The sequence below is a fragment of the Protopterus annectens genome, chromosome 17.part0 (assembly GCF_019279795.1).
Source record: "Protopterus annectens isolate FY-2018-M chromosome 17.part0, PAN1.0, whole genome shotgun sequence".
In the NCBI taxonomy this organism is placed as follows: Eukaryota; Metazoa; Chordata; order Ceratodontiformes; family Protopteridae; genus Protopterus; species Protopterus annectens.
In genome coordinates, this window is record NC_056751.1 from 592,833,940 (window position 1) to 592,858,982 (window position 25,043).

The 25,043-nt window shown below is 42.2% G+C and overlaps 1 long non-coding RNA gene across 1 annotated transcript in view; it reads left to right on the forward strand.

Annotated features, from left to right (window-relative positions):
- LOC122791306 overlaps positions 1–22,685 on the forward strand; it is a 207,369-nt gene extending 184,684 nt beyond the window's left edge. The window contains exon 3 of the long non-coding RNA XR_006363130.1: positions 22,419–22,685. This is a non-coding gene — a long non-coding RNA (uncharacterized LOC122791306). The remainder of the gene's footprint in view (positions 1–22,418) is intronic.
- Positions 22,686–25,043: the final 2,358 nt, after the last annotated feature.

Consider the following 25,043-nt stretch of genomic DNA (forward strand, 5'->3'; position numbering starts at 1 on the left):
ATAAAGCTGAAGACGAAAACGTTAAGAGGATTACGTTACTGTGTTTTGTGCTTGTTACTTTCCAACTGTGTGTTCTTCATGTTTTCCATACAATAAACTGGATTTCGTTACTCCTGGACCAGGATTCATTTGTGTTTGGTGACTGTGGTGTTACCTTGAAAACAGTTTTTATTTTCACTACTTGCTACTACTTGCTTTCAAAGGTAGATAATGCCTGCTCAACCTGGTTGACTTCTTTGAGTCAGTCACCAGAGCTGTGGATGAGGGCAAGGCAGTTCATACAGCCTACCTTGTTCTGGCCAAGGCCTTTGATACCATTTCTCACTCAGGAATTATTGATAAACTCACCAAACTAGGCATCAACCCCTGTATCACTAGGTGGGTTACAAATTGGCTCACAGTTAGAACCCACAGTGTGAAAGTAGTGGACTCGAACTCAGACTCCCAACCAGTCACGAGTGGAGTCTCATAGGGATTGGTCTTGGGTCCTCAACTGTTTGGCATATACTTCTCAGAAGTCCAGGCCAACATGGAGGGACTCTGGCTGACCAAATCCACAGATGACTGCAAGCTGGGAGCCATTATTAACTCCCCAAGTGATGTAGACAACCTACAGAAAGGCCTCACTGAGACCAATGACTGGTGTCAAAACCATGGTCTTAAGCTTAATGCCACAAAATACATCATCATCCCCTTTGGGGAAAAACTCAGTTCCCACTAATTACCACATCTATGGGAGCCCACTAAACACAGAAGGCATTATAAGAGATCTGGGGACACAGCTTGACAGTAACCTCTCCTTCAACCACAACATTGCCACTGTGGTCAGAAAGTCCTTCTATGTGGCACATCTCATTACCAAGGGTTTTGCATCCAGGAAGAAAGAGGTCATCATCTCTCTCTACTCTTCCCTCATTAGGCCAGTCATTGAGTATAATGCCCCATTTGGCATGTACCTCGCTAGACACATGCAACAGCTGGAAAGGCCACAAAAGTACCCCACGAAGAGGATCCTAGGCGTTAAACACATGTCCTACATGGACAGACTCAAAAAACTCCAGCTATTCTCTGTCTCATATTGTCTACTAAGAGGTGATCTTTGCTTGACTTACAAAGCCATGTCTGACCCAGCTATGATAAAAATGCTACATCTAAAAAAATCCCAGTCCCTCCACACCACACACTCCAGAGACCTCAACCTCATTACCACAATCAACAGAACATGCTGGAGGGACAGGTTCATAACCCAGAGACTGCCTATGCTCTGGAATAGACTTCCCTTACATGTCAAGCAAAGCACCTCACAGGCCCTCTTCAAGAGAAATCTTGATGAGTGGATGGGAAATAGAAAGTTCAACCCGGAGATTACTCCAGTGGCTCTACTTGACAGAGGCACTAGGAACTAACATTGGTTGGCATGATGCCAGGGCACTTCTATGGGCTAGGCTTGTAAAGGCTCCCGGGCCATTAGCCTAGTACACATGTATGAACCTATAAGTAAGCACAAAACAAACCCCAAAGACAAATCCTAATCTTAACACAGTTTATAACAAAAGAAAAAAAGTCATGACCAAAGTCAGAAAGAGCAACTCTCATAATGACAAGAGCTTACTAATAAAACTAAATCAGAAACTGTGAGGACTAATTAACTGCAACAAGGCCAATTACAAGGTCAAGATAGCTTCTCAGTCTAAAGATAATCACAAGATGTCCTTCTATTCATCTGTTGCAGTATTCATAACATGAGGGAGTTCCCCGCCATAGGTGACCCAACATCAGCCAGTATACAATAGACTTCACTACTGTAGGGTGTGTGGTATGTCACATGTAGGCTGCAACTGGACATTTCTATAAAAGTGATGTATGCACGCACCATCCTCAGAACTTCTCTGCAGCTAGATCTGAACACCAGATGCCAACATATGGTCAGACGCCAAGTCATTTGCAATTCTTCTAAATCCAGATAAGTGCCCTGTTGGGGAATTTTTTAACTTTTGCTACTGTCTTTGGTTAAGGTTCATGTCATCCAAGAGAGGCAAGTGCCAATGTGGATGACAAATTCCACACAAGGGTAGCCACTTCCAGTGCTTGTTCTGTTTAGGCCCAAACCACGACCACAAAGACATCTCTATTTGTCAGGCATTTGTCCCAAAGACTTTAAGGAGTAGATTATCCTTCATTGCCATTTAGGTTCATAGGTTCATACTAGGCTATCTGCCCGAGGACATTTACAAGCCTAGCCCATAGTTTTGTGGCTTACGCCACCCCTTTAGTATGGGGAACTATACCCATTATTTTGCTGTGCCTCTGTCGAGCAATGACACTGAGGTAATCCCTGGGGTATATCTGCGATCTCCCATCCATTGGTCAAGATTTCTCTTGAACAAGGCCAGCGAGGTGCTCTGCCTCACATATACCGGGATTTTATTCCACAGCATAGGGAGTCTTTGGGTGATGAATCTATCCCTCCAGCACGTCCTATTAATAGCCGTGTCGAGGTTTAAGTCTCCGCCCTTGTGGCTCTGACAGATCTAGATTTTTGAGGTGAAGCATATTCATCAAATCTGGGTTTGACATGGCCTTGTATGTTAGGCAAAGGTCACCTCTGAGCAAGCGGTAAGCGACTGAATAGAGCTGGAGTTCTTTCAGTCGGGCAGCATAGGACAGATGTTTGAGACCCTTTATCCTTTTGGTGAGGAACTTTTGTGGCCTCTCCAGCTGCTGCAAGTGTCGGGTCAGATACATTCCGAATGGGGCATTGTACTCAATCATTGGTCTGATGAGTGATGAGTATAGGGAGACTATGACCTCCCTTGATCTAGATGAGAATCCCTTCATGATAAGGTGGGCAATGTAGAAGGTCTTCCTAACTACTTTAGCTACATGGGTGTCGAATGACAGACTACTATCAACCTGGGTCCCCAGGTCCCTGATAACTTCTTCTGTGCTCAGTGGATTGCCACCTATTTGGTAGCTAGGGGTAACCTTGTTTTTCCCGAAGGGTATGACTATGCATTTTTGGCATTTAACTTTAGGCCATGGCTCTGGCACCAGTTATCCGTTTCTGTGAGACCCTTCTGAAGGATATCTGTGTCAGATGTGTTTTCTACTATGGCACCCAGTTTGCAGTCATCTGCAAACTTTGTCAGCCATAACCCTCCTGTGTTTGCTTGTACTTCGGAAAAGTAGATGCCAAACAAGAGTGGGCCCAGGACTGAGCCCTGTGGTACACCACTTGTGACAGGCTTTGAGTCTGACATGGCGCCAGCAACTCTGACCCTGTGGGTTCTGTCACTCAGCCAGTTTGCAACCCATCTTGTGATGTATGGGTTAACATTTAAGCTGATGAGTTTTTCAATGATACCCGAGTGGGGTATTGTAACGAGGCCTTCACCAGATCGAGGTAGGCTGTATGGACTGCCTTTCCCTCATCAATGGCTTTGGTGACTGTTTCGAAAAAGTCAACCAAGTTTAGAAGGCATGATCTGCCTTTGACAAAGCCAAACTGGGATGGATCCAAAGTCTGCAAATTCCCTATGTCTTTATTTATGAGGTCCATTATGATCCTCTCCATGGCTTTGCAGATAAGGCTTGTCAAGCTAATGGGCCGGTAATTTCCAGGGTCAGTGGAGGCACCGCCTTTGTGAAGTGGGACCACAGTTGCAGTGCGCCACTCCTGGGTGCGTATCCAGAGGTAAGACTATGATTAAACAGCTGTCCTAGCTGTGGGTTTAATTCCTCGTTGAGTTCGTGGAGCACACAGCCGGGGACACCATCAGGTCCCATGGATGCTGTGTTTTTTGCTTTGGACAGAGCAGTTCGGACTTGGGGGTTGGGAGATGGTTGGCGGGGTGCAATCGCTTGGTATAGATATCTCTCCTTTTGGGGGAGGGGAGTTTGCACTGAACCTGTCAGCCAGTATGTTGGCAATGTCTGTAGGATCAGTAATCTTCACATCATTTTGAACTAGTTCTGAGCATATCTGGGAGTTTCCTCCCAGGTTTCTAACATAGCTAAAGAAGGCCTTATGATTGTCTTTTGAGTCTTTAGCTATTTTTCTCTCAAAATTTGCTTTGGATGATTTTATGAGAGCTCTTAGTTTTTACTTATAGTGATCAAGGGTGTCTTACCTTTTAAGGATTTTGCTCTATCTTGTAGTAGCTTCCTCCTTTTGTTGTAGAGTTTGTTTATGGCTGGGGTCCACCAGACTGGACGCTTGCCTTTGGTACAAAGAGTCTTTGCTTTGCTTGGGATTGCCTTATCCATGCAGTCCTGCAGGTGCTGGTAGAAGGCATTTGTAAGTGATTCAGCGGCTTGAGTACTGTTTTCCGCCGGCTCGGGGGCCTTAAATGAGACCACACTAGTCTTTAGAAGTGTGAAGTCGGCTTTCGAGAAGTTCTTTACTGTGGTCTTTTTTATTTCAGGTGGGGGTGGGATGAGGACCTCCAGCGAGATTAGTTTGTGATCTGATCTCACCAGTGAGGGGTATACTTCCGGTGTTGAACATTGTGCTCCCATGTTCGTGATGATGAGATCAAGTATGTTTTCTCCTCTTGTGGAGATGGTGACTAATTGTTCCATGGCATTTGAGTTTATGAATTCCACGAACTTTTGGGCTAGGGTGTTTGGGCTTGAGTAGTGTTCCCAGTCTATATTAGGGTAATTGAAGTCACCTAGTATGATGGTGTTTGGTGATACATTTATCCCCTCTAGTGTTTTCAGGAAGGCCATGTGAGGTTCCTGAGTTTGTGAGGGTGGCCTGTAACATGCTACAATTTGCAGAGCAGTCTTGCCTATGGTTAATTGCACCTGGATGGTCTCCGATGCATCGTGCGTTGCCACCAGTCTTGAGGTGTGGGTGTCCTTGATGAGTATGGATACCCCCCCTCCTTTCTTGGTATTGTCCGGATTTTGGGGCCGGAACGCATGATAAGAGGTAAAACCTGATAGTGCTGGGGTGCTCTCAGGAGCCTTGAACCAGGTTTCTGTCACTGCACAGACATCGATGTTCTCCATACTGAGAAGGGCCTTGAGTGCGTGCATTTTGAGATTTAGACTTCTGGCATTGAGCAGCATTACCCTTAGTTTTTTTCCTTTTTTGTGTACTAGGGTGGTAGGTTTAGAATTTGAGCCTTGCCTAAAAAAGGCACTATGGGGGTGGCAAGAGCCTTTGCCAATATCCGAATCCCAGGGGTGACAGGTGCAAGCCGACCCTTGCGAAGCAGCGTGGCTTGTCCAGCATGTCATCCCAGGCAGACAGACATTGGATCCCCTTTGAATGACACCAGAGTTTAAGCCAATTGTTAAAGCTGATCATCTTATCTCTGTATTGTGGCATCATTCTTGGTGAAGGTAGGATACTGCTCAAGGTCAGGGTCATACCTGCCTGGGCTACATAATCAGAGAGCTCCTCAATGTCTCTTTTCATGTAGTCCAAGGAGGTACGTCTCAGGTCGCTTACACCAGCGTGGACAATGACTGAGTCGTATTTGTACCTGCTGTTGAGAGACCTGAGTGCTTGCGTTATGTGGCGGATTCTAGCGCCCGACAGGCAGCTTACTGTGACCTTCTCCTTACTCAGTCTGGTGAGCGGGACGGCAGTGTGTCTGACTATGGAGTCACCAATGACTAGTGTGTCTGGCATTGTGTTTGGCCTTAAGGGCTGTGACTGTTTGAGACACTGACTGTGAGGTCTATGTGTTGCAGGTGTTGTGTTCTGAGGTGGTGGTTGTTTGGGTGTCTGCTTTGGTGGCCTCTGCTGTTTTGGTAGATTTTTGATCAGAGCCGCCAGTATGTCTTTGTGTGTTTATGTGTATGATTTGAGGTTGTGATGGTACTATGTGAGACTGGGTCTATAGTGTGTGTGGTAACCTTCTCCTCCTGACTGGCCTTGCCAGTCCTATGTTGAGAGAGCTCAGCCTCCAGTTTGGCCGTATAGTTGCATCTCTTGCATGTATTTGTGTTTTGTGGGAGGAGGAGAGGGTTGTCTGTGTACATGAGGCAATTGTAACATTGCCTCAATATTCCCAGGTTCACCAGCTGAGCAGGAGAGGACACTAGCAACTGATCCCTCGACATGCTAGAAGGACTAGACAAAAAAACTTTAAAAGAGATTCCGGGGGACGTGGGTGACCGAGAAATGGGGGTTTGCCTTTTTTGGGGTGCTATCTATAAGAGTGCCGTATCAAGGTAATAAGTACTGTAGGAGCAAGTGCTAGGTTTAACAGATAGAGAAAAGTCTACTTGGAGTCAAGTAGAGATGATCTTTTTAGGTATTAGAGAAAGTGCTAGTAACAGGGATGCTTAAAGGTAAGATTGAAAAGAATGCACTCTGCAGTGTGCACTAGAGAAGTTAGATATGAAAGTAGGTAACTTGAGTTTTACCTGTTTAAAAAGTTAAGGTTTAGTGGAGAGTTACTATTTTTAAAACAGCAAGATGGACTGAAAGGGGTGGTTACTTTTGTATTTTAGTACTATGAAATACTGTAGGATGGCCAATAAATTTAAATAATTGAAGGGGTGGGATTTCAAAAGTGATGGTTTTGTGATTACTCACATAAGCCAGTGAAAGTAGAGAGAAATGAGATATATGGTCAGATTAACATAAGAGGCAGGCAACTAGAAAGACAGTGGTATTTAACAAGACAACTTAAATGGGTGGGAGGGAGGGAAAAAATTATGCCTGACTCAGAACAGAGAGAGCTGTGGTCTCTTTTGAAGTTTTAATATGCTGTTAAAACAGAATGCAAGCAAAACACAAGGTAAAGAAAACAAACTACAGTATTCAAAATATAGAAAGGCAATACAGAAATACAAAAAATAACAGCAAACTAACCTTTCCTTCACAGCAAAGTGTAGCAGAGTCTGGATGAGCCTTTCTGGTAAAGGCTTTACCTCAAGAATCAGTGCTTAAAGCTGCTAGCACAAAGTGCAATGGAGGGATCCCCGGTACCTGAAGCCGAGTCAGCTTTGAAGCAGGAAGCCAAAAAAAAAAAAGGTCTGAACTTTCTACTGCATCTCTGGATAACATCTCTCTTGAGGTGGAGGACAGCTGGGAGACAAGCCCGGTTCAGCACCCAGATCTGCAGGCTGAGCCTGACATCCAATCCACCTTGGATCTGAGCATTAGCACATCAGCAGAGGCTGAGCACATATCTATGTTGGATGTCCGAGGGAAACCACAGCTCATGATTACTGAAGACCCTAAGGGGATTCCACAGATCCTTGTTAGGGAAGAGGTAGATTCTGACCTGATCAAATGTAGGCCTACATTGGGCACTCCAACTCTACATAAATAAGACCTACATGGGAAAAGAAACAAAAAAACAAGTATTTGTCTCCTCCAAAAGAACCTGCTAGCAATTGGCAGCAATTTACTCAGGGCCTTTTCAATGCTCTTATGTCACTTAGGCCAACTCCAGGCTTTACAGCACCCCCCCCCCCACTTAAAAGAACTAGGGAAGAGGATATATCACTCAACCAGGACTACGTTTACACCCTCCTGCTTCTCGTCAAGAGATTTGCACAGATGTCTCAGGCATAGGTTGGAGAGCAATCTTCGGCCACCTGAAAGTACAAAGGACCTGGTCTCCCTCTCAAATGAAGGAACATATCAATGTAATGGAGATGAGGGCTTCGCTGTTGGCCATGCAAACTTTCTAGCCCTTATTCCAACCAGGACCTCTGAAGCTATTTACAGACAATATGACAGTCCTCTGGTATGTGAACAAACAAGGAGGGACCAGATGCTATCTAGTATGCATACTGGCTCTTCAGACTTAGGAGCTGGCAGTAAAATTCCAGGTAACCCTTCAGACAGTAAACAACCCATCCTCTCAAAACTGTATGGTTGACTACCTGAGCAGGTCACAAACACCATCCCACAAACAGATGCTCCAAAGAGATGTGTTTCTAGAGATTGTCCAGCAGTGGGGTGTTTATCAAACAGACATTTTTGCCTTCCCCATGAACAGACAACTTCCACAGTTTTGCGTCAGACAGCCACATCCTCTGGTCAGGAAAGTGGACCCCCTCTCTTTCTCTTGGAAGTGGATGTTTCTATATGCATTTCCTCCCCTTCCCCTTATACCAAAAGTCCTGTACAAAAGTCAACAGGGCAAACCAATAATCTTGCTGGTGACCCCCTTTTGGCTAAGACAGCACTGTTTCCATCTTCTCCTGCATTTAGCCAATGAAAATCACCACAGGTTAGCTCACAGAGTGGACCTCCTCACACAAGACAAAGGGACCCTCATCTATCCCCTCTTGAAGACTCTTCAGCTGACCCTGTAGGTGATAGAGCATTAATCCCTTTTAGACACCTTTTCTCTGATGATGTGCTCACAATCCTGCAGGTAGCCAGGAAACCAAATACAAGAAAATCATACTTAGCAAAATGGAAGAGATTTTCAGTCTTGTATCTGAAAAGAAATCAGGATCCACAAACAGTGGAAACTCCCCTGGTTTTGACTTACTTGTGTGAATTGCTCAATGCTAGTTTGGTTATTCTTCAGTAAAAGCTCATATGACAACCATAGCTGTCTGTCTTTCTCTATCTCCCCATTTAGCTAGCAGATTTGAGGCAAAACAATTTCTTAAAGGTGTCCTACACATTAGGCCTCCCAGGAAACCTGTTTTGACCTTAACTTTGTCTTAGAAAAGTTGACCCTCCCGCCCTTCAAGTCAGCTTCCTCAGCTACTCTTCAATACTGTTCCTGGAAAACTGTGTTACTCCTAGCCTTAACTTCAGCCAGACGAGTGTCTGAGTTACAGGCCCTTATGGTATCTCCACCTTTTCTGGTCTTTCATAAGGACAGGGTCTCCCTGCACACAAGCCCCTCATTTATCCCCAAGGTAGTCAGTGACCTATCTCTAAATCATTTTCCCTTCTCCCCAGAACTCTAGTGAGAGGGTCCTCCATACTTTAGATCTCCACAGGCAAGTTAGATTTTATTTGGATAAAACCAAGGCTGTTAGAAAGCCAGATCAGTTTTTGTTTTTTGCCACCCCAGTGTTCTAGAGCAAGCTGTGTCCAAGAAGACTCTTTCCTCCTGAATTTCCAAGACTATTTCCTTCTGCTACACTCACTATCGTAAGACACTTCACTCCCCTCTTAGGGCTCATTCCACCAGGGCTGTTGCCTCATCTGGGACATTTTTCAAGGGATTGGACACTAACTCAATTCCTGAAGCAGCTACATGGACCTTAGTCCATACCTTCACCAAACCCTAAAATCAGATGTAATTTCTAAATCTAAAGCAGGATTTGCCACAGCCATACTGCAGAGCTTCCTGGAAAGCTCCTCAGCCCCTACTTCCTCCCTTTCTTTATGAACTTTGGTAATCTCCCCCATGTTACGAATACTGCAACAATTAAATACCTGAAGCAGCTACATGGACCTTAGTCCATACCTTCACCAAACCCTAAAATTAGATGTAATTTCTAAATCTAAAGCAGGATTTGCCACAGCCATACTGCAGAGCTTCCTGGAAAGCTCCTCAGCCCTTACTTCCTCCCTTTCTTTATGAACTTTGGTAATCTCCCCCATGTTACGAATACTGCAACAATTAAATACCTGAAGCAGCTACATGGACCTTAGTCCATACCTTCACCAAACCCTAAAATTAGATGTAATTTCTAAATCTAAAGCAGGATTTGCCGCAGCCATACTGCAGAGCTTCCTGGAAAGCTCCTCAGCCCCTACTTCCTCCCTTTCTTTATGAGCTTTGGTAATCTCCCCCATGTTACGAATACAGCAACAATTAAATAGAAGGACATAGAACAGTTGCGTAAAATCTTATCATAACAATAGATGTTCTTCTCTTCTCTGTTGCAGTATTCCTATCCCTCCCTCTTTCCCCCTGGCATTGCTTCTTGGATGATTCTTACCCTACTTCCTTAGGCTGGCATTCCTCCTGGGGCAGTCAGTTCTGAGGATGGTGCATGCATATGTCACTTTTATGGCCAATGTCAGATTGTAGCCTACATGTGATGTACCACGCACCCTACAGTGGTGAAGTCTTTTGTATACTGGCCAATATCAGGTCACCTATGGCAGGGAGCTCCCTCATGTTATGAATACTGCAACAGAGAAGAGAAGGACATCTATCTTTATGGTAAGATTTTACACAACTATTCTGTCTTCTACAGCTATGTCCAAAACCTCAAAAGTAACAATGTGCTGAACTGGTAGCAAATGGTATCACCTTCACTGAACAGAGTGACATAGTGAATCTGCTGGCCAACAAATTCAACTCAGACTTTAAACCCAATCCCACCCCCCACCCCTTGTGAAATCCCTAACAGCATAATCCCCCCCCCCCCCAACTATCAGCAGAGAGCAGGTTATAGCAATGCTCACTAAGGCTAAAAACATAGCCTCAATGCGGCTAGACAGTATTCCAGTTTGCCTCCTAAATAACCTGAAACATGACCTATCAGAACCACTTGAGTAACTTTTCAACTAATGCCTCAAAAAAGGCTATATACCAAATATATGGAGGACTGCAATAGTTATCCCTCTAGAAAAGGAGTCAAGCTTATAGTGCTTTGTAAAAGTATGTGCAGAGGACCAAGTAGCAGCTTTTAGAATACTGCTAGAATCCAGTCCTTTCCAAAAAGCCATAGATGAAGCCAAGGCCCTGGTAGAGTGGGCCATGACCCTGCCTGGAATAGTTTTGTTATGGCAAATATAACAAAAGGTAATAGCCTTAGACAACCAATTGGAAATAGTCTGCTTTGGCACAGGCTGCCCCTTCTTCTTGCTTTCACAAGAAATGAAAAATTGATATGAAAATCTGAAAGATTTAGTTCTGTCAAGATAGTACCCAAGTTGTCTGTGGACATCCAAGATATGGAGTATCCTTTCTACATCTTTAGGTTCAGGAAAGAAAACAGGGAGATGGAGAGCTTGGCTTAAAGTAAACTTGGATACCATTTTAAACATAAAAGGATCAGTTCTCAAATAAACTTTGTCCTTGTGGAAAATAAGATAGGTTTACTCACCATAAGTGCTTGCAATTCAGACACTCTTCTTGTAGAGGTCAGAGAAGTCAGGAAAATGGTTTTCCATGTTAAGAACCTCACGTCAGCCAGATTACCTGGTTCAAGTGGAGCAAGTGTTAGCTTATGTAACACAAAATTAGGATCCCAATAAGGGGCCACTGGTTTACATGAAGATTTCTTGTGAAAAACCCCTTTCAAAAACATTTTGAAATGAGACTGCACTGAAAGAGGAGGACCATGGGCAGGCATGCTGAAATGGTTGATAAATGAATCTTGATAGGGGAATAAGAAAGGCGATAGAACAGTAACTTACTCAAATATTGTAAAACCACAGAACAGCTAGACCTGCATGTGTGCTGGTTTTGTTATTGGCACCAACTAGAAAATCTTTTCCACTTGTTAATATATGGTTTTCTCATAGCAGGCTTTATTGCCTCCATTGGCACCTGCTGCATGTCCTCAGTAAACAGGTGCCTAAAAGGAATTAAGACCCTGTCATCCAAACATTCAACTGAAGTTGATTGATGTCGGGGTGTATCAAGCACTCATTTTCTTGTGTGAGTACATCCAGTCTTTGAGGAAACTTGTGGTAATTGCCCCTGACCTTTTCCAAAAGAAGGGGCAACCACAACTGCCAGGACAAGAAGAGAGTCCCCACAATGATCTTGGGAAATTCCTTCTGAATCTTTAGAAGTACCCTGGATATCAGCAGAAAGGGTGGAACAGCATACATGAACATTGCTGTCCAAGGGAAAGGAAAGGCATATTTTTTCCAGACTTTCTTGCATGGAGTCCTGGGACAGAATCTTGCCATTTGATTGTTCAGAGAGGAGGCAAAGAGGTCTACTTGAGGAACTTCCCATAGATGGATAAAATCTTGGAAAACCTTCTGCTCTGGTTTCCATTTGTGAGGGTCTGTTCTGGTCCTGCTCAGCTTGTCTGCCACACAGTTTTATTGTGACAGAATGAAGAATGCCTGTAGAGTGAGAATGTGCTGTGAAGCTATATCCCAAGCTAACATGGCTAGTTTGCAAAGCGGTTATGACCTGGTCGCCCCACCCCCTGCTTGTTGCTGTACCACATGACTGTGGTATTGCCTGTAACAACTTGAAGTCTCAGGGACCAAAGATAATTTGAATAATTCAGGTAGTTGAGTGCCTTGATCAAGGCAAGCATCTATTTGATACTTATGTGCTTGTATCTGTCCTTAGTGTTCCACACACCCTGCACTTTTATTCTTCCTGAAACTGGTTCCCAAGCAAAGTCCAAAGTGTATGTGGTGACTGACTGCTTTGAAACAGGGAGGAAGAAGTGGCGACCTAGATTTACTGAAATCTGTTGTCTCCACCAAGTGATTTCTGTTATGACAAACTCCAAGCACTGGGATTTGAAAAGACAAAGGGTATAGACACTTGGATCAAAGAGACTCCTATACCACTCTATCTTTATCAAGTGAAGTCTTGCCAGGATTATTATGAGAATCACAGAAGCCATGAGACCCAAACTCCTGAGGCATTACACCATTCTGAGCGGAAAACCTTAGACATAGATCTGGATATAGATCTTATTTTTTTCCTGTGGAAGAAAAGCTCTTTGAACTGTGGTGTCTAGTTGAGATCCCAGGAACCCGATCCTGTGTGGAGTCATGAAAACGTTTTGAATGTTCTCTTTGAATGTCAACTTGTGTCAGAAATCTCTCACTCAAGACAGAGATTCCTGACATTTTGAAAAAGAATATGCAAAGATAAGCAAGTCATCTAAATATGGAAAGATGTGAATACATTGTAGCCAGCAATAATCTATAACTTGAGCTAGACACTTTGTGCAAATTCAATGCAGAGAATACTCCAAAGGGTAAGGCAGAGAACTAAATGTGATCCAGACTCACAAAACCTTAAGAAACATCTGATGTCTGGATGAACAAGGATGTGTATTGTGTTACCAGGAAAACTGAATGAAGAAAAAGAGGTAACAGATTGTCAACTGCCATAATTTTTAATTTGAGCACTGTCACAAACAGATTTATGAAAGAAAGATCTAGAACTGGTCTCCAAGCATTTTCTTTCTTTGGCACTAAGAACATCCTTCAATAACAAGTCTTCCCCACCTGGGACGAAGGAATTGATTCTATCACTTTTTGGGACAGCATGCGATGAAGAACCAGTGGAAACAAGAGTCTGATCTGGAGGATGAGGAATGGTCATGGAAAGGAGGAAGTAATTTCCCACCATCTGTAACCTTGATTAATGATCTTCAGAATACATTTGTCTGAAACTATCTGTTGCCAAAGGAAATAAAATGGAGAGTCAGACTTTATGGAAGAAAAATAAAGGGGCCATGGTGGGAGGGGGTTACAACGTTTCTTGAATAGTCAGACTTGTTGGACTGTCCTTGATTTTGGAAGGTTTGAGGCTTCATTTTGGAGCACCCTTGCCATTTCTTCTTAAACATCATTGACCTGTATTTTGTTGAGGCTGTTTATTCTGCTTTTTGTCAAAATTGGATGAGGAGTTACAGAATCCCTTAGAAAATTTGGAAAAAGAGGGCTGAAAAAAAACTTAAGAGATTCCCAGGATCAGCTTACCCCTTTCATCACACATTTTGATCACATCTGCAGCAGTGGGGGTAAAACTATATCTCTATCCAAAGGAGAAATTAAAATCTCATTTTTAACATTCTCTGTGAGGTTCTAAGAATGCAGCCATACAAATCCCCTCAAAAACAGTACAATTGGCCATAGCTCTGAAAGTAATATGAACAGTCATGCACACACTATTAACAATAAATAGTGCCCTGTGCTATCTGATGTTGTAGATGAAACTAAATTATTTAAAGCAAGATTTTTCCTCAGAAGAAAAAACTGCAGGTAAAACTTTCCTCATACTTTCACAATTAGAACAAACTAATTAACACATGACATAACATTTTGAACTCTGAAAATCAAAGCTGCAGAGGTATACGCTTTTTCCCATACTTATCAATAATTTTCCCATCCTTATCGGAAAAAGTAGGATTGGCATTAATTGTTTAGCAGCAGTAGGATCAACTAAAGCTATAGTTGCTGGGTTAGGTTTGGGAATAGTGTATAAAAACTTAAAAGACTAAGGGACTTTTTAGGGACATCGGGCTGACTATCAAGAAATTGCAGGTAGGAATACACACAACAGGAGGAATGGGTGTAGGTTCTAGAAATTCCTTATGTAAAAAAACAGTGTTTTCTGAGGGACTGAGAAATCTCACTGTTGAGCCACTGAAAACACTGGCACATTTTAGCAATAGTGTCAGAGAAAGAGAACCCCCCACAAGGGAGAATCAGGAAAAAAGAAGTTATGTACTTACCATAACATTTCATCTGTGTTGTCAATTTTCATTCTTCCTCAACCATTGGGGTCATATCCGATAATCAGATCTGACTCGGCCGTTATTTTAGCTCAGGGCCACCAACAAACTCTCGCGCTCCTTCCCTACCCATAATGCACCTCCCCTAACATACCTCAGATCTTGTTTGTAGCTTGACATGAAGACCATAAAGATATGTCATAATTAGAGTTCAACACATGGGACATGTGGTGTCCCAAGAACTTCATTCTCCAGAATTCACTTGTGTGGAAGGTGGGGAGATGAGGAAGAATGAAAACAGACAACACAGATAGAACGCTATGGTAAGTACATAACATCTTCATCTGATATTGTCAATTTTCATTCTTCCTCAACATATGGGACAGAGTCCCCAGCTACCATAATTCCTGAGTGGATTATAATGAAGGATATTCCTGAGTACAGTTGACCCAAAGGCCTCTCTTCCCCTCAAGACCGGCTCCAGTTTGTAATAAGTGATAAAGGTACGAGGATTTAACCATGTAGTGGCCCCGTAACTAAAGTCCATGTATAGTCTAGACTGAAATATAATGGAAGTGGTCATAGGTGTAGTTAAATGAGCCTGTATTGGTTTGTTAGGGGGAGATGCAATTTAGTGCAGTCAAATAATAATATAATCTGTCAACCGCTTAGTTATAGTTATGTTTGTGACTATTTTGCCCATTTTGTGATGTATCAAGGAAGCCAAGAATTGATCTGTCTTCCTAATTTATTAGTTCTGTGCAGGTAGAAACACCATTATCTATAAACCTCTAGTAAGCATAGCATATTTATTTGCAAAGTCTGGGAAAAAAATAATGGTTGGTTAATGATGAATTTGGACACCGCCCTAAGTAGGGAGGAAGCACTGGTATGTAAAGTGTTCCTATCCATGTGAAAAATCAAAGATGGATTAGAATATAATGCTTGAAATTCTGACATTTTCCAACAGAAGAAATGCAACTAAAAGGATAGTGTTCCAGGTTAAGAATTTTAGATTACATTTGGCTGTAGTTTAAAAGGAAGACTGTGTCAAGGTTTGCTGTACCAACTTTAAATCCCATGTTGATATGGGATCTTTGTAAAGCGGTCTAAGTAGAAGAGAACCATTAAAAAATGCTTTGCAAAATTTAGATGAAGCCAGGGAAAAATTATAAAACCCCACATGGTAATTTGAAAAAGACTGTGAGTAAAAGTTAGACATTCGATAAACTAGCTCTTCATAAAATAAACTCGCTAGAAATTCAAGGACAAAATGTATTAGAGCTGGGAAAAGTTCGACCTGATACTGCTCTACACAAGAAAGAAAAATCTGCTCCATAAATTTCTGTAGAAATTCTTCATAGGAAGTTTTTATGGGAAGATAACAGAATGGAACAGACAGATGAAAAAATATAGGTTGCCTGGCTATCCGTATAATCAGAGAAACCACAAAGTCAGTTTTAGGTATTTGGCACTGTCACAAAAGGAAATATTGTCAGCTTAACTATCTGGAATTTTGCAAATAATTATATGTCATTTGTGAATATTAATATGATTTATATGGATGGCGCAGTGGTGCAGCGGTAGCATTGTCACCTCACAGCAAGAGGTTCTCTGGTTCAATTCTTGGCTGGAGTGCCTTTTGTGTGGAGTCTGCATGTCCTCCCTGTGTTTGTGTGGGTTTGCTCCAGTTTTCTCCCACGTTACAAAGACATGACAAAAACGTGTCTGAAGCGTTTCTCCCTGGGCCTCCACTGAAAATTGGCTTTGTTCCAAATCAGACTTTCCCGGTAAACTAATGTTAAATAAAATTAAATAAATTATATAGAAGTGTGACAGAGGGAGATACTGCCAGCACAGCTGTCTGGAATTTTGCAAATGGTTATGTGTCATTTGTGAATATCAACATAATTCATATGCTTGTGTTAGAAATGTATTAGAACTGTATGTCATATAAAATGGTTTGTACAGACATGTGTGCTGAAGAGATGTGTTGTGGAGTACTCAGCTTAAAGATGTATCCACAGTGTACCCTACTGGAAAAGAACAGAAATGTATATAAACTATTGTAACTGTGTAAATGTATATATTTTAATAGTGGGAACTGGCATATAGAAGGTTACCTTGCAAAACATCAGAAAAATAGTTGAAATTAAATTAATTTATAACTGTGCCATAAAAGATGGTTTCAGTGCAACAGGAGACATAATGTCTAGAGCTAGAAGTTTTTTGTATTATCTTTAAAAGTGGAGGAATGTAAATTATTATATGACTTCCACCATTTTCCTTAGATCTAAAAGAAGTCCTTGTTTATGTATTTTCACAGAGAGATGCTAAATGCTACCAGCTGCAGTGGGGGTTTTCACCTGGGATAGTCAGATGATAACAAGTGATGTCATGATGCAAGTATCCCAGCAGTAATATTTGATATATTAATTTAAGAACACTTTGAGAGAGGTAGTGCAGTTTGTATTTTGTCTTTGACCTGACAACATCAGCAGGAAGACCCACTCACCACATCTGTCTTGCCTGGCTCTGTAAGTAAGTTAACTATGGTACATTAATTTCTCTTAGATACAGACAGGAATATAATGAAGTATAGCTTAGATGTTTTCTTTATTTATTTGACTGCCTTTCATTCTGGCTGATATTTGTGAGGCATATTTAAGCTCTGAGAGTATTTGCATGTTCATTTGGTGACACTGTGTGGGCCACTCCTAACAGCCTTGCTCTTGGTCAAACTATTATTTGGATTAATAGTACCATTACACAGTAAGACTGAACACCCTTTGTTAAGGGCCTTAAAGTAGCTGATAAGGAGTCAGCTGGTGGCAGTAATAACTACCTTGTAGTCTGTGCAAAAGGGGGCATAGCTAATGAACCTGTGCCAGCCTTCCCCTGGTGTGTGTGTGTGTGTGTGTGTGTGTGTGTTTATGTATAAATCAAATCTCAAAGAGTGTGTGTATCAGCTACTTGGGCAGGTACATGACGTTCTGGTTGGACAAAGAGTGCTGAGGGTCTTGGCTTGGCCACTCAGCTGAGATTTCAACTCTATAGCTGTGCGAGTGGGGAGTCTTATTGGGGATCTGGGGAAAAACAGTCCCAGAGTGACTGTGATCTCTGTGTGCTCAAGAGAAATTGCACTTTACTGTGTGTGTACTTGTTATCCTCCCAGTGTGTACATCTCCCACTGTTGCCAGTGGTGAGGATTGAGGCTCCTTGATTACTGGGCCACAAACTTATCTTTTAGTTAGCTCAGCACAAGCTTCCTGATAATTTGGATGCATGGAAGGGGCCTTGAAGCTTTGAAAGCTGACCAGCTGTTATATCCTTGGCAGGATATAACCCATATAGCTAAGATCACTGAAGCAAGGATCAATATGGTGAATGTCTGCTTTTTCACAGAAGTCTGTTTACAGGATTTTCTGTGTTACTGAGATGCAAATGTTTTGTGTCTGTATTATTTCCTTTGTATGTACAAAGTTGAGAATAATAAACAAATCAAGAGATACAAATTGTTTCTATATGAGCTAACAGCAGCACACGGTTCTAGACAGCTGCTCATCAGATCCTGTTTCTGACCCCCCCCCCCAATCAATGCTGATATACCAGTGCTGTTTCAAACAGTAACTATGCCTTATGTATACAGACCACCCTCTCCTCCTCCCAACAAGCTCAAATATATGTGAGAGATGCAACTATATAGCCAAACTGGAGGCTAAGGTCTCTCAACCCAGTACTGGCACAGCCTGTCAGGAGGAGAAGGTAACCACAAATCCAGTCTCACATAGACCTATCGCATCAGCAAACCAAACACAAAAACATACTCGGAGGCTCTAAATAAAAATCTGCCTAAGCAGCAGAGACCTCCAAAGCAGACATCCAAGCAACACCTGCCATGAAACAATATCCACGTAGCACATAGCTCACAAAGTCATTGTGCCACACAGTCACAGCCCTTAAGGCTAAACAACATACCTAATACACTTGTAATAGGTGACTCTATTGTCAGACACATTGTTGTCCCACTCACCAGGCTGAACAAGGAGAGGGTCACTGTAAGCTGCCTGTTGGGTGCCAGGATCCACCACATAACACAAGCACTCGGGTCACTCCAAAGCAAGTACAAGTATGACTCCGTCATTGTCCATGCTGGTGTGAATGACCTGAGATGTACCTCCCTGGACTACATGAAAAAGATGTACAGGAGCTCTTTGATCATGTAGCCCAGGCCGGTATGACCCTGACCTTGAGCAGCATCTTACCCTCACCAAGAATGATGCCACAGTATAAAGACAAAATGATCAATTTTAACAATTGGCTAAAGTATTGGTGTCATTCAAAGGGGATCCAGTGTCTGTCAGCCTGGGATGACATGCTCGACAAGCCACGTTGCTTTGCTAGGGACAGCTTGCACCTGTCACCCCTGGGTTTTAGAATACTGGCTAAGGCTCTTGCCTCCCCCATGGTGCCTTTTTTAGGCAAGGCTCGAAAGACAAACCCACCCCCATAGACATACACAAAGAAAAAAAAACTAAGGGTAATGCTGCTCAATGCTTGAAGTCTAAACCTCAAGATGCACGCACTCGAGTCTCTCCTCAGTATGGAGGATATCGATAGCTGTGCAGTAACAGAAACCTGGTTCAAGGCTCCCGAGAGCACCCCAGCACTACCAGGCTATACTTCATACCATGCTTTCCGGCCCCAAAACTCGGACCGAACCACAAAGATACCCACACCTCCAGGCTAGTGGCACTGCACAAAGCTTCGGAGACCATCCATGTAAAACTAACAGTGGGCAAAACCGCCTTTCAGTTTGTAGCCTGCTACAGACCACCCTCCCAAACACAGGAACCTCACTCGGCTTTCCTGAGAACACTGGAGAATATGAAAGTCTCTCCAAACACTATTATATTGGATGACTTCAACTACCCAAACATCGATTGGGAAAACTACTCAAGCTCAAACACCCTCGACCAATGGTTCCTAGAATTTATAAGCTCTGGTCATCACCAACATGGGATCTCTATGTTCCACACCAGAGGTATACCCCTCATTGGTAAGATCAGACCATAAACAAATCTCATTGGACATCCATATTCCGTCCCCACCCCTAGCCAAGGAAACCACGGTGAAGAACTTTTCAAAAGCAAATGTCACACTTCTCAAAACTGAGGTGGAATCCTTCAAAGCCCCTGGGCCAGTGGACAATACGGCTGAAAATGCAGAATCCTTTACAAAAGCATTCTATGGACACCTACAGGAATGCATGGAGCATGCTATCCCAGATAAAACCAAGACTCACTCCTCCAAAGGCAGGAGACCTGTCTGGTGGACCCCGGCCATAAATAAGCTATACAACAGAAGGAGAAAGCTACTACATGACAGAGCAAAATCCCAAAAAGGGAAGGCGTCACTGATCAGTACTAGCAAGAAACTATGATCCCTCATAAAATCTTCTAAGGCCAGCTTTGAAAGAAAAATTGCACAAGACACTAAAGATAATCACAAGGCCTTCTTTAGTTATGTCAGAAACCTGGGAGGCAATTCCCAGATATGCTCTGAGTTAGTGCAAAACGACAAAAAATTCACTGAACCCACAGACATTGCCAACATCCTGGCAGAAAGGTTAAGTGCAAACTTCTCCCCCCCTCCCCCCCCAAAAGAACAAATGTCTATCCCAACAGAGTGTAGTCTTGCTGAGATCACAGATGCACAGGTGAGAGCTGCCCTCTCCAAAGCTAAGAACACAGCAACAATGGGACCAGACGGTGTCCCGGGCTGCGTCTTACATGAGCTCCAAGAACTAAACCCTCATATAAAGTCACTGTTCAATCTCAGCCTTACTACAGGATATGTTCCCAAAGAATGGCGTACAGCAACAGTGGTCCCACTCCACAAAGGTGGTGCCACAACAGACCCCGGAAACTATCACCCTATAAGCCTGACTAGCCTGGTCTGCAAATCTATAGAGCGTATCATCATGGAAATCATAAACAAAGACATTGGGAACCTCCAGACACTGGCTCCTACCTAATTCGGCTTCGTTAAGGGCAGATCTTGCCTCTTGTACCTGGTCAACTTCTTTGAAACAGTTACCAAAGCCATAGATGAAGGGAAGGTAGTCCACACAGCCTGCCTGGACCTCGCAAAGGCCTTCGACACAATACCCCCCTTGGGCATCATAAATAAGCTCACCAGCTTAAATATCAACCCTTATGTAACAAGATGGGTTGCAAACTGGCTCAGGGATAGAACCCACATGGTCAGAATTGCAGGTGCCATGTCAGACTCTAAACCAGTTACAAGTGGTGTCCCACATGGCTCAGTCCTGGGACCTCTTTTGTTCGGGATATATTTCTCTGAGGTACAGGCTAACACGGGTGGACTATGGCTGACCAAGTTCGCAGATGACTGGAAACTGTGTGCTATAATCGACTCTCCGACTGACACAAACATCCTCCAAAAGGGTCTCACAGAGACGGATAACTGGTGCCAGAGCCATGGTCTAAAGCTAAATGCCAAAAAGTGCATAGTCATCCCCTTTGGAAAAAACAAAGTGCCCACAAATTACCACATAAGTGGTAATAAGTACGGAAGAAGTAATTAGGGACTTGGGGAACCAAGTAGATAGCAATCTCTCCTTTGACAATCACGTTGCCAAAGTGGTTAGAAAGACCTTCTATATAGCCCACCTTATCATAAAAGGGTTCACATCTAGATCAAGAGAGGTCATTGTGCCCCTCTACTCATCACTTATCAGGCCCATAATTGAGTACAATGCCCCGAGTGGGATGTACCTGACCTGACACTTTCAGCAACTGGAAAGACCTCAAAAGTATCTCACCAAGAGGATCAAGGGGCTCAAACAGATGCTCTATGCAGTTTGGCTAAAGAAACTCCAGCTCTACTCAGTTGCGTACCGCCTACTCAGAGGTGATCTGTGTCTGACGTATAAAGCCATGTCTAACCTAGAATTAATAGACATGCTTCACCTCAGGAAATCTAAATACCTTAGAGCTACATGCTCCAGGGACTTGAACCTCAGCACAGAAATAAATAGGACATGCTGGAGGGACAAATTCATATCCCAGAGGCTCCCCTCACTCTGGAACAAAATCCCAGTCCATGTCAGGCAGAGCCCCTCACTGACCCTCTTCAAGAGAAATCTTGGCGAATGGATGGGAAATCGTAAGTTTACCCCTGGGATCTCTTCTGTGTCACTGCTTGACAGAGGTACAGTAAACAAACCTTAAAAGGGCTACCTTCTGTGACCTACTATACAGAGGCACAGTCAACTAATCTAAAAGGGTGGCGAAAGCCAAACATACTCTGGCTAGGCTTATAAATGCCCTAGGGCAGATAGCCTAGTATCAACATATGAACCTAAAAAGTCAAATTAAAATACTTTCAGGGCAGCATTCCACATGAGGCTGGTATTTATCATTTCATCCATCAATTTATTTTGTCAAACATCTTTGCAATTAGCAATAGGACCTTGAACATTTTTTTTTCCCAAAAGCCTGAAGATAAAAGTAGATCAGATATAAATATGTCCTTCTCTGATTTCTGTTGTTGCTTTATTAACTTGACATCTAGTCACTACTTTGAGCCTAACACCATACAACATTTACAAAAAAAAACAACTTTGCTCTTCGTAATATGGATTCTGCACTAAGGTAGGAAGTATTGTGCTCCAATATAGTTCATTAACAGTGATGTCAGATTTCTGGGGGTAGGTTCAATCTCACCTGGTAAATAATTTTCCATCAGCTCTGGGATACTCAGCATGCAATGACATATAACAGCCAGTGATTTAATCACTCTGAAGTGCTCAAATTTCAAGTCACCATGAGAAAACCATTCACAGTCTGCAGTCTCTCAGATATATGTTTTATTCACCCTTATCTGATGCTAGGTTTAGACCAGAACTTGAGTTAGGGTCACACATCTTTGACTGTATCATCAGCCACCTTTAAAGCACTTTGATATACATGTAATATAACATTTTTGATTCCAATCACACTGCACTTTTCTTCACTCATTTTAATGTGTTTTTTCTCCATCTCTTACAGGTGGTTGCAAGACAGAAGGGATTGCCCTGAATCCATCAGCTTCACACCGCCCTTCAGCCTACCTGTGAACTGATATAATGCACCTGGATTCTGATGTGGATGAACTATAATTCCTATGTAAAAAAAACAGCAGTGCAGGTGGAACAATGTATTATTGTTAATAAAACGGGTCAATGTTTCCTACATGAAGAGATACATAGTAGGACAGCCTGAAGATGTTATGTTTTCGTAAAAGAGATTACTAATAAACTTTCTATGTTTTACCTATCAGATGCCGTTTTAATATATTCAAGTTATGTCTAAAAATGAGGCTTAATACAGAGATCAGTTTTTTCTTTACATGATGAAAAATGTAGATGAAGTCGTCAACAAAATTTTCTTCTTTGCTGATTGGCTGGTTTCATATAACAATCTAGTCATGTGTATGTATGTGTGTGTGCATGTATTATATTATACACTATTTTATTTATAACAATGACCATTATTGTTTTCACAACTCCGCACCCTGTCACTATTGTCCAAACTGTCACCTTGACTCAGCCTTATAGGAATCAAGGCAGATGAGTCCTGTGACCATTATGCCTTGTTGTTTTCTACTCTAGAATCCCCAGGTGAATTTAAGAATACACATCTGAAGAAAGATAATGTGTCACTCTGCTCGATCTCTAGAGGGAGTCTTTTCCAAAGGTCAGGAAGATGCCATGTAATAAAACAGGCCAATACAAATTTTTTCATTTATCTGCTATAACAGATTTAAAGCCAAGGTTCTGGTATTTGTGAGACTGCTTGACTTGTGAAGGTAAAAGAGATCCAGGACCACTGGATCTCTAACTACATGGAAGACAAGGTATGTCTCCACTGAGGAGTCTATATAGCACAAGGAAAAGGGACAATGTTTCTAATTTTTTTCTAGTATTTTAGGGTTTTTTAAGCCTACCATCTTGTAAATTAGGAACCTCTAGTGTCTTTCCTAGTGAGGTACTTTATAAAGTAGTCGTATTCTGTATCTGTCTTGATCAATGCTAAATATAAGGGGACAATTACATTCCTGTGGTGATTAGCTACTCTGAGTAAAAGGATTTCCTCACCACTGTTACATAGTAATCTAACGAGAAGGAATTATCAACTCATGTTCCAAAGTCTTTTAACTACATTTTTTTATTTTGAAGCAGGGTATTATCTATGCTGCATGTTAAGGGGAGGGGTCATCTACCAAATGCAACAATGCTGCACTTTTCAGCAGTTAATATGAAGTCATGTTCAGTACAAAAGGTATCTATAAATGTAAGTTCTTGCTGGAGGGCTTGGCATATAACTTTCAGTATGCAGGATGCAGGTGCCTGAACACCTGGTTAGCCAGAGTTCTTGTTTTTTTTTTTTTTTTTAGAAAGTAAACACTGAATAAACACAGTCCAAGTACTGAACCCTGCAGAACACCACTGATTACTTTTACATTCCATGATGCTTCCCCAGCCACCAGCATTGTGTGGGCTCTGTCTTTTAACCAACTGGTTTTCCATCTTACCATACAGGGATTTATTTGTAATGTATTTAGTTTACTGATTATGTTACCTTGACTCAGCCACTTAATACAGCATCACAATATTTGTGTGTTTTTCCCATAAGAACCCCTGTCAAAAGACACAGACAAGTATATAATAAGTTGTATGAGTTAAAAGGAATGTGGTATTACAGCAACGGTAGTGTGAATCCTGTATGACTACGTCCAGCTTAGGATATGGACAAGGACATGACAGTGAAAGGAGAGGAAAGAATGTGAGATCAGGGTGTTAACATGTGATTTGATTACTTCCATACTTCTTATATTTGAAATGGAACATAAATGGTATAATAATTAAATCTTTTCTCAAATTTGTTTCCCTGTTTTGTGAAAATCTGTATTATTTTTGCCATATTGCATGTAAACCTCCACACTTTCCATGGGATGAATGGTGTTATAAGGAAAAGAGACAAGTCACAAGGCCTTCTTTGTGGAGCTAAGATAAGTAAGATGCAGAATTGAGCAAGGCTAGCATGGGGCAGAAGGACTAAAGCCTTACGCATCACTTCAAGACCTGCTGTAACTCAACTAACAGCTACCTTTTCAAAGTAAGAAGTTTGGGCGGAGCAAAGCACCATAAGTGTATTTTGATAAAATGTGAATCTGGAGGAACTGATGAACTCTGAGATGACTTCAGCAGTGTGCAACAGTGACAATGCACTGCTAAATGTAACCAGAGGCAACCCAGATGTACACTTTCACTGACTGGCATTTCAATGCATGACCTTTGTTGTACCGGTGTCTGATGTTCACAATTTATTTGCCATTATGATCAAGTTGCTACACTTTATTCAAGTAGTAAGATGAACCAGAAATATGGAAAACTAAACTATGCTCTCAAGACAGAGAGATCCTGTAAATCTTGAGTTCCAGATGTGCAACAAGTGACAGAAAGTTCCAAAGGATTATAGCAGTAATAAGAATATTTCTGAGCCTGATATCTAGAAAACAGTGAGGACTATGGCTCTAAAAACATCACTACGTAGACTAGAATTGTTGCTTATAATGAAGCAAAAGAAAAAAAAAAACACTCAAGAAATTCTGAGACTTTCAAAATGTATAGT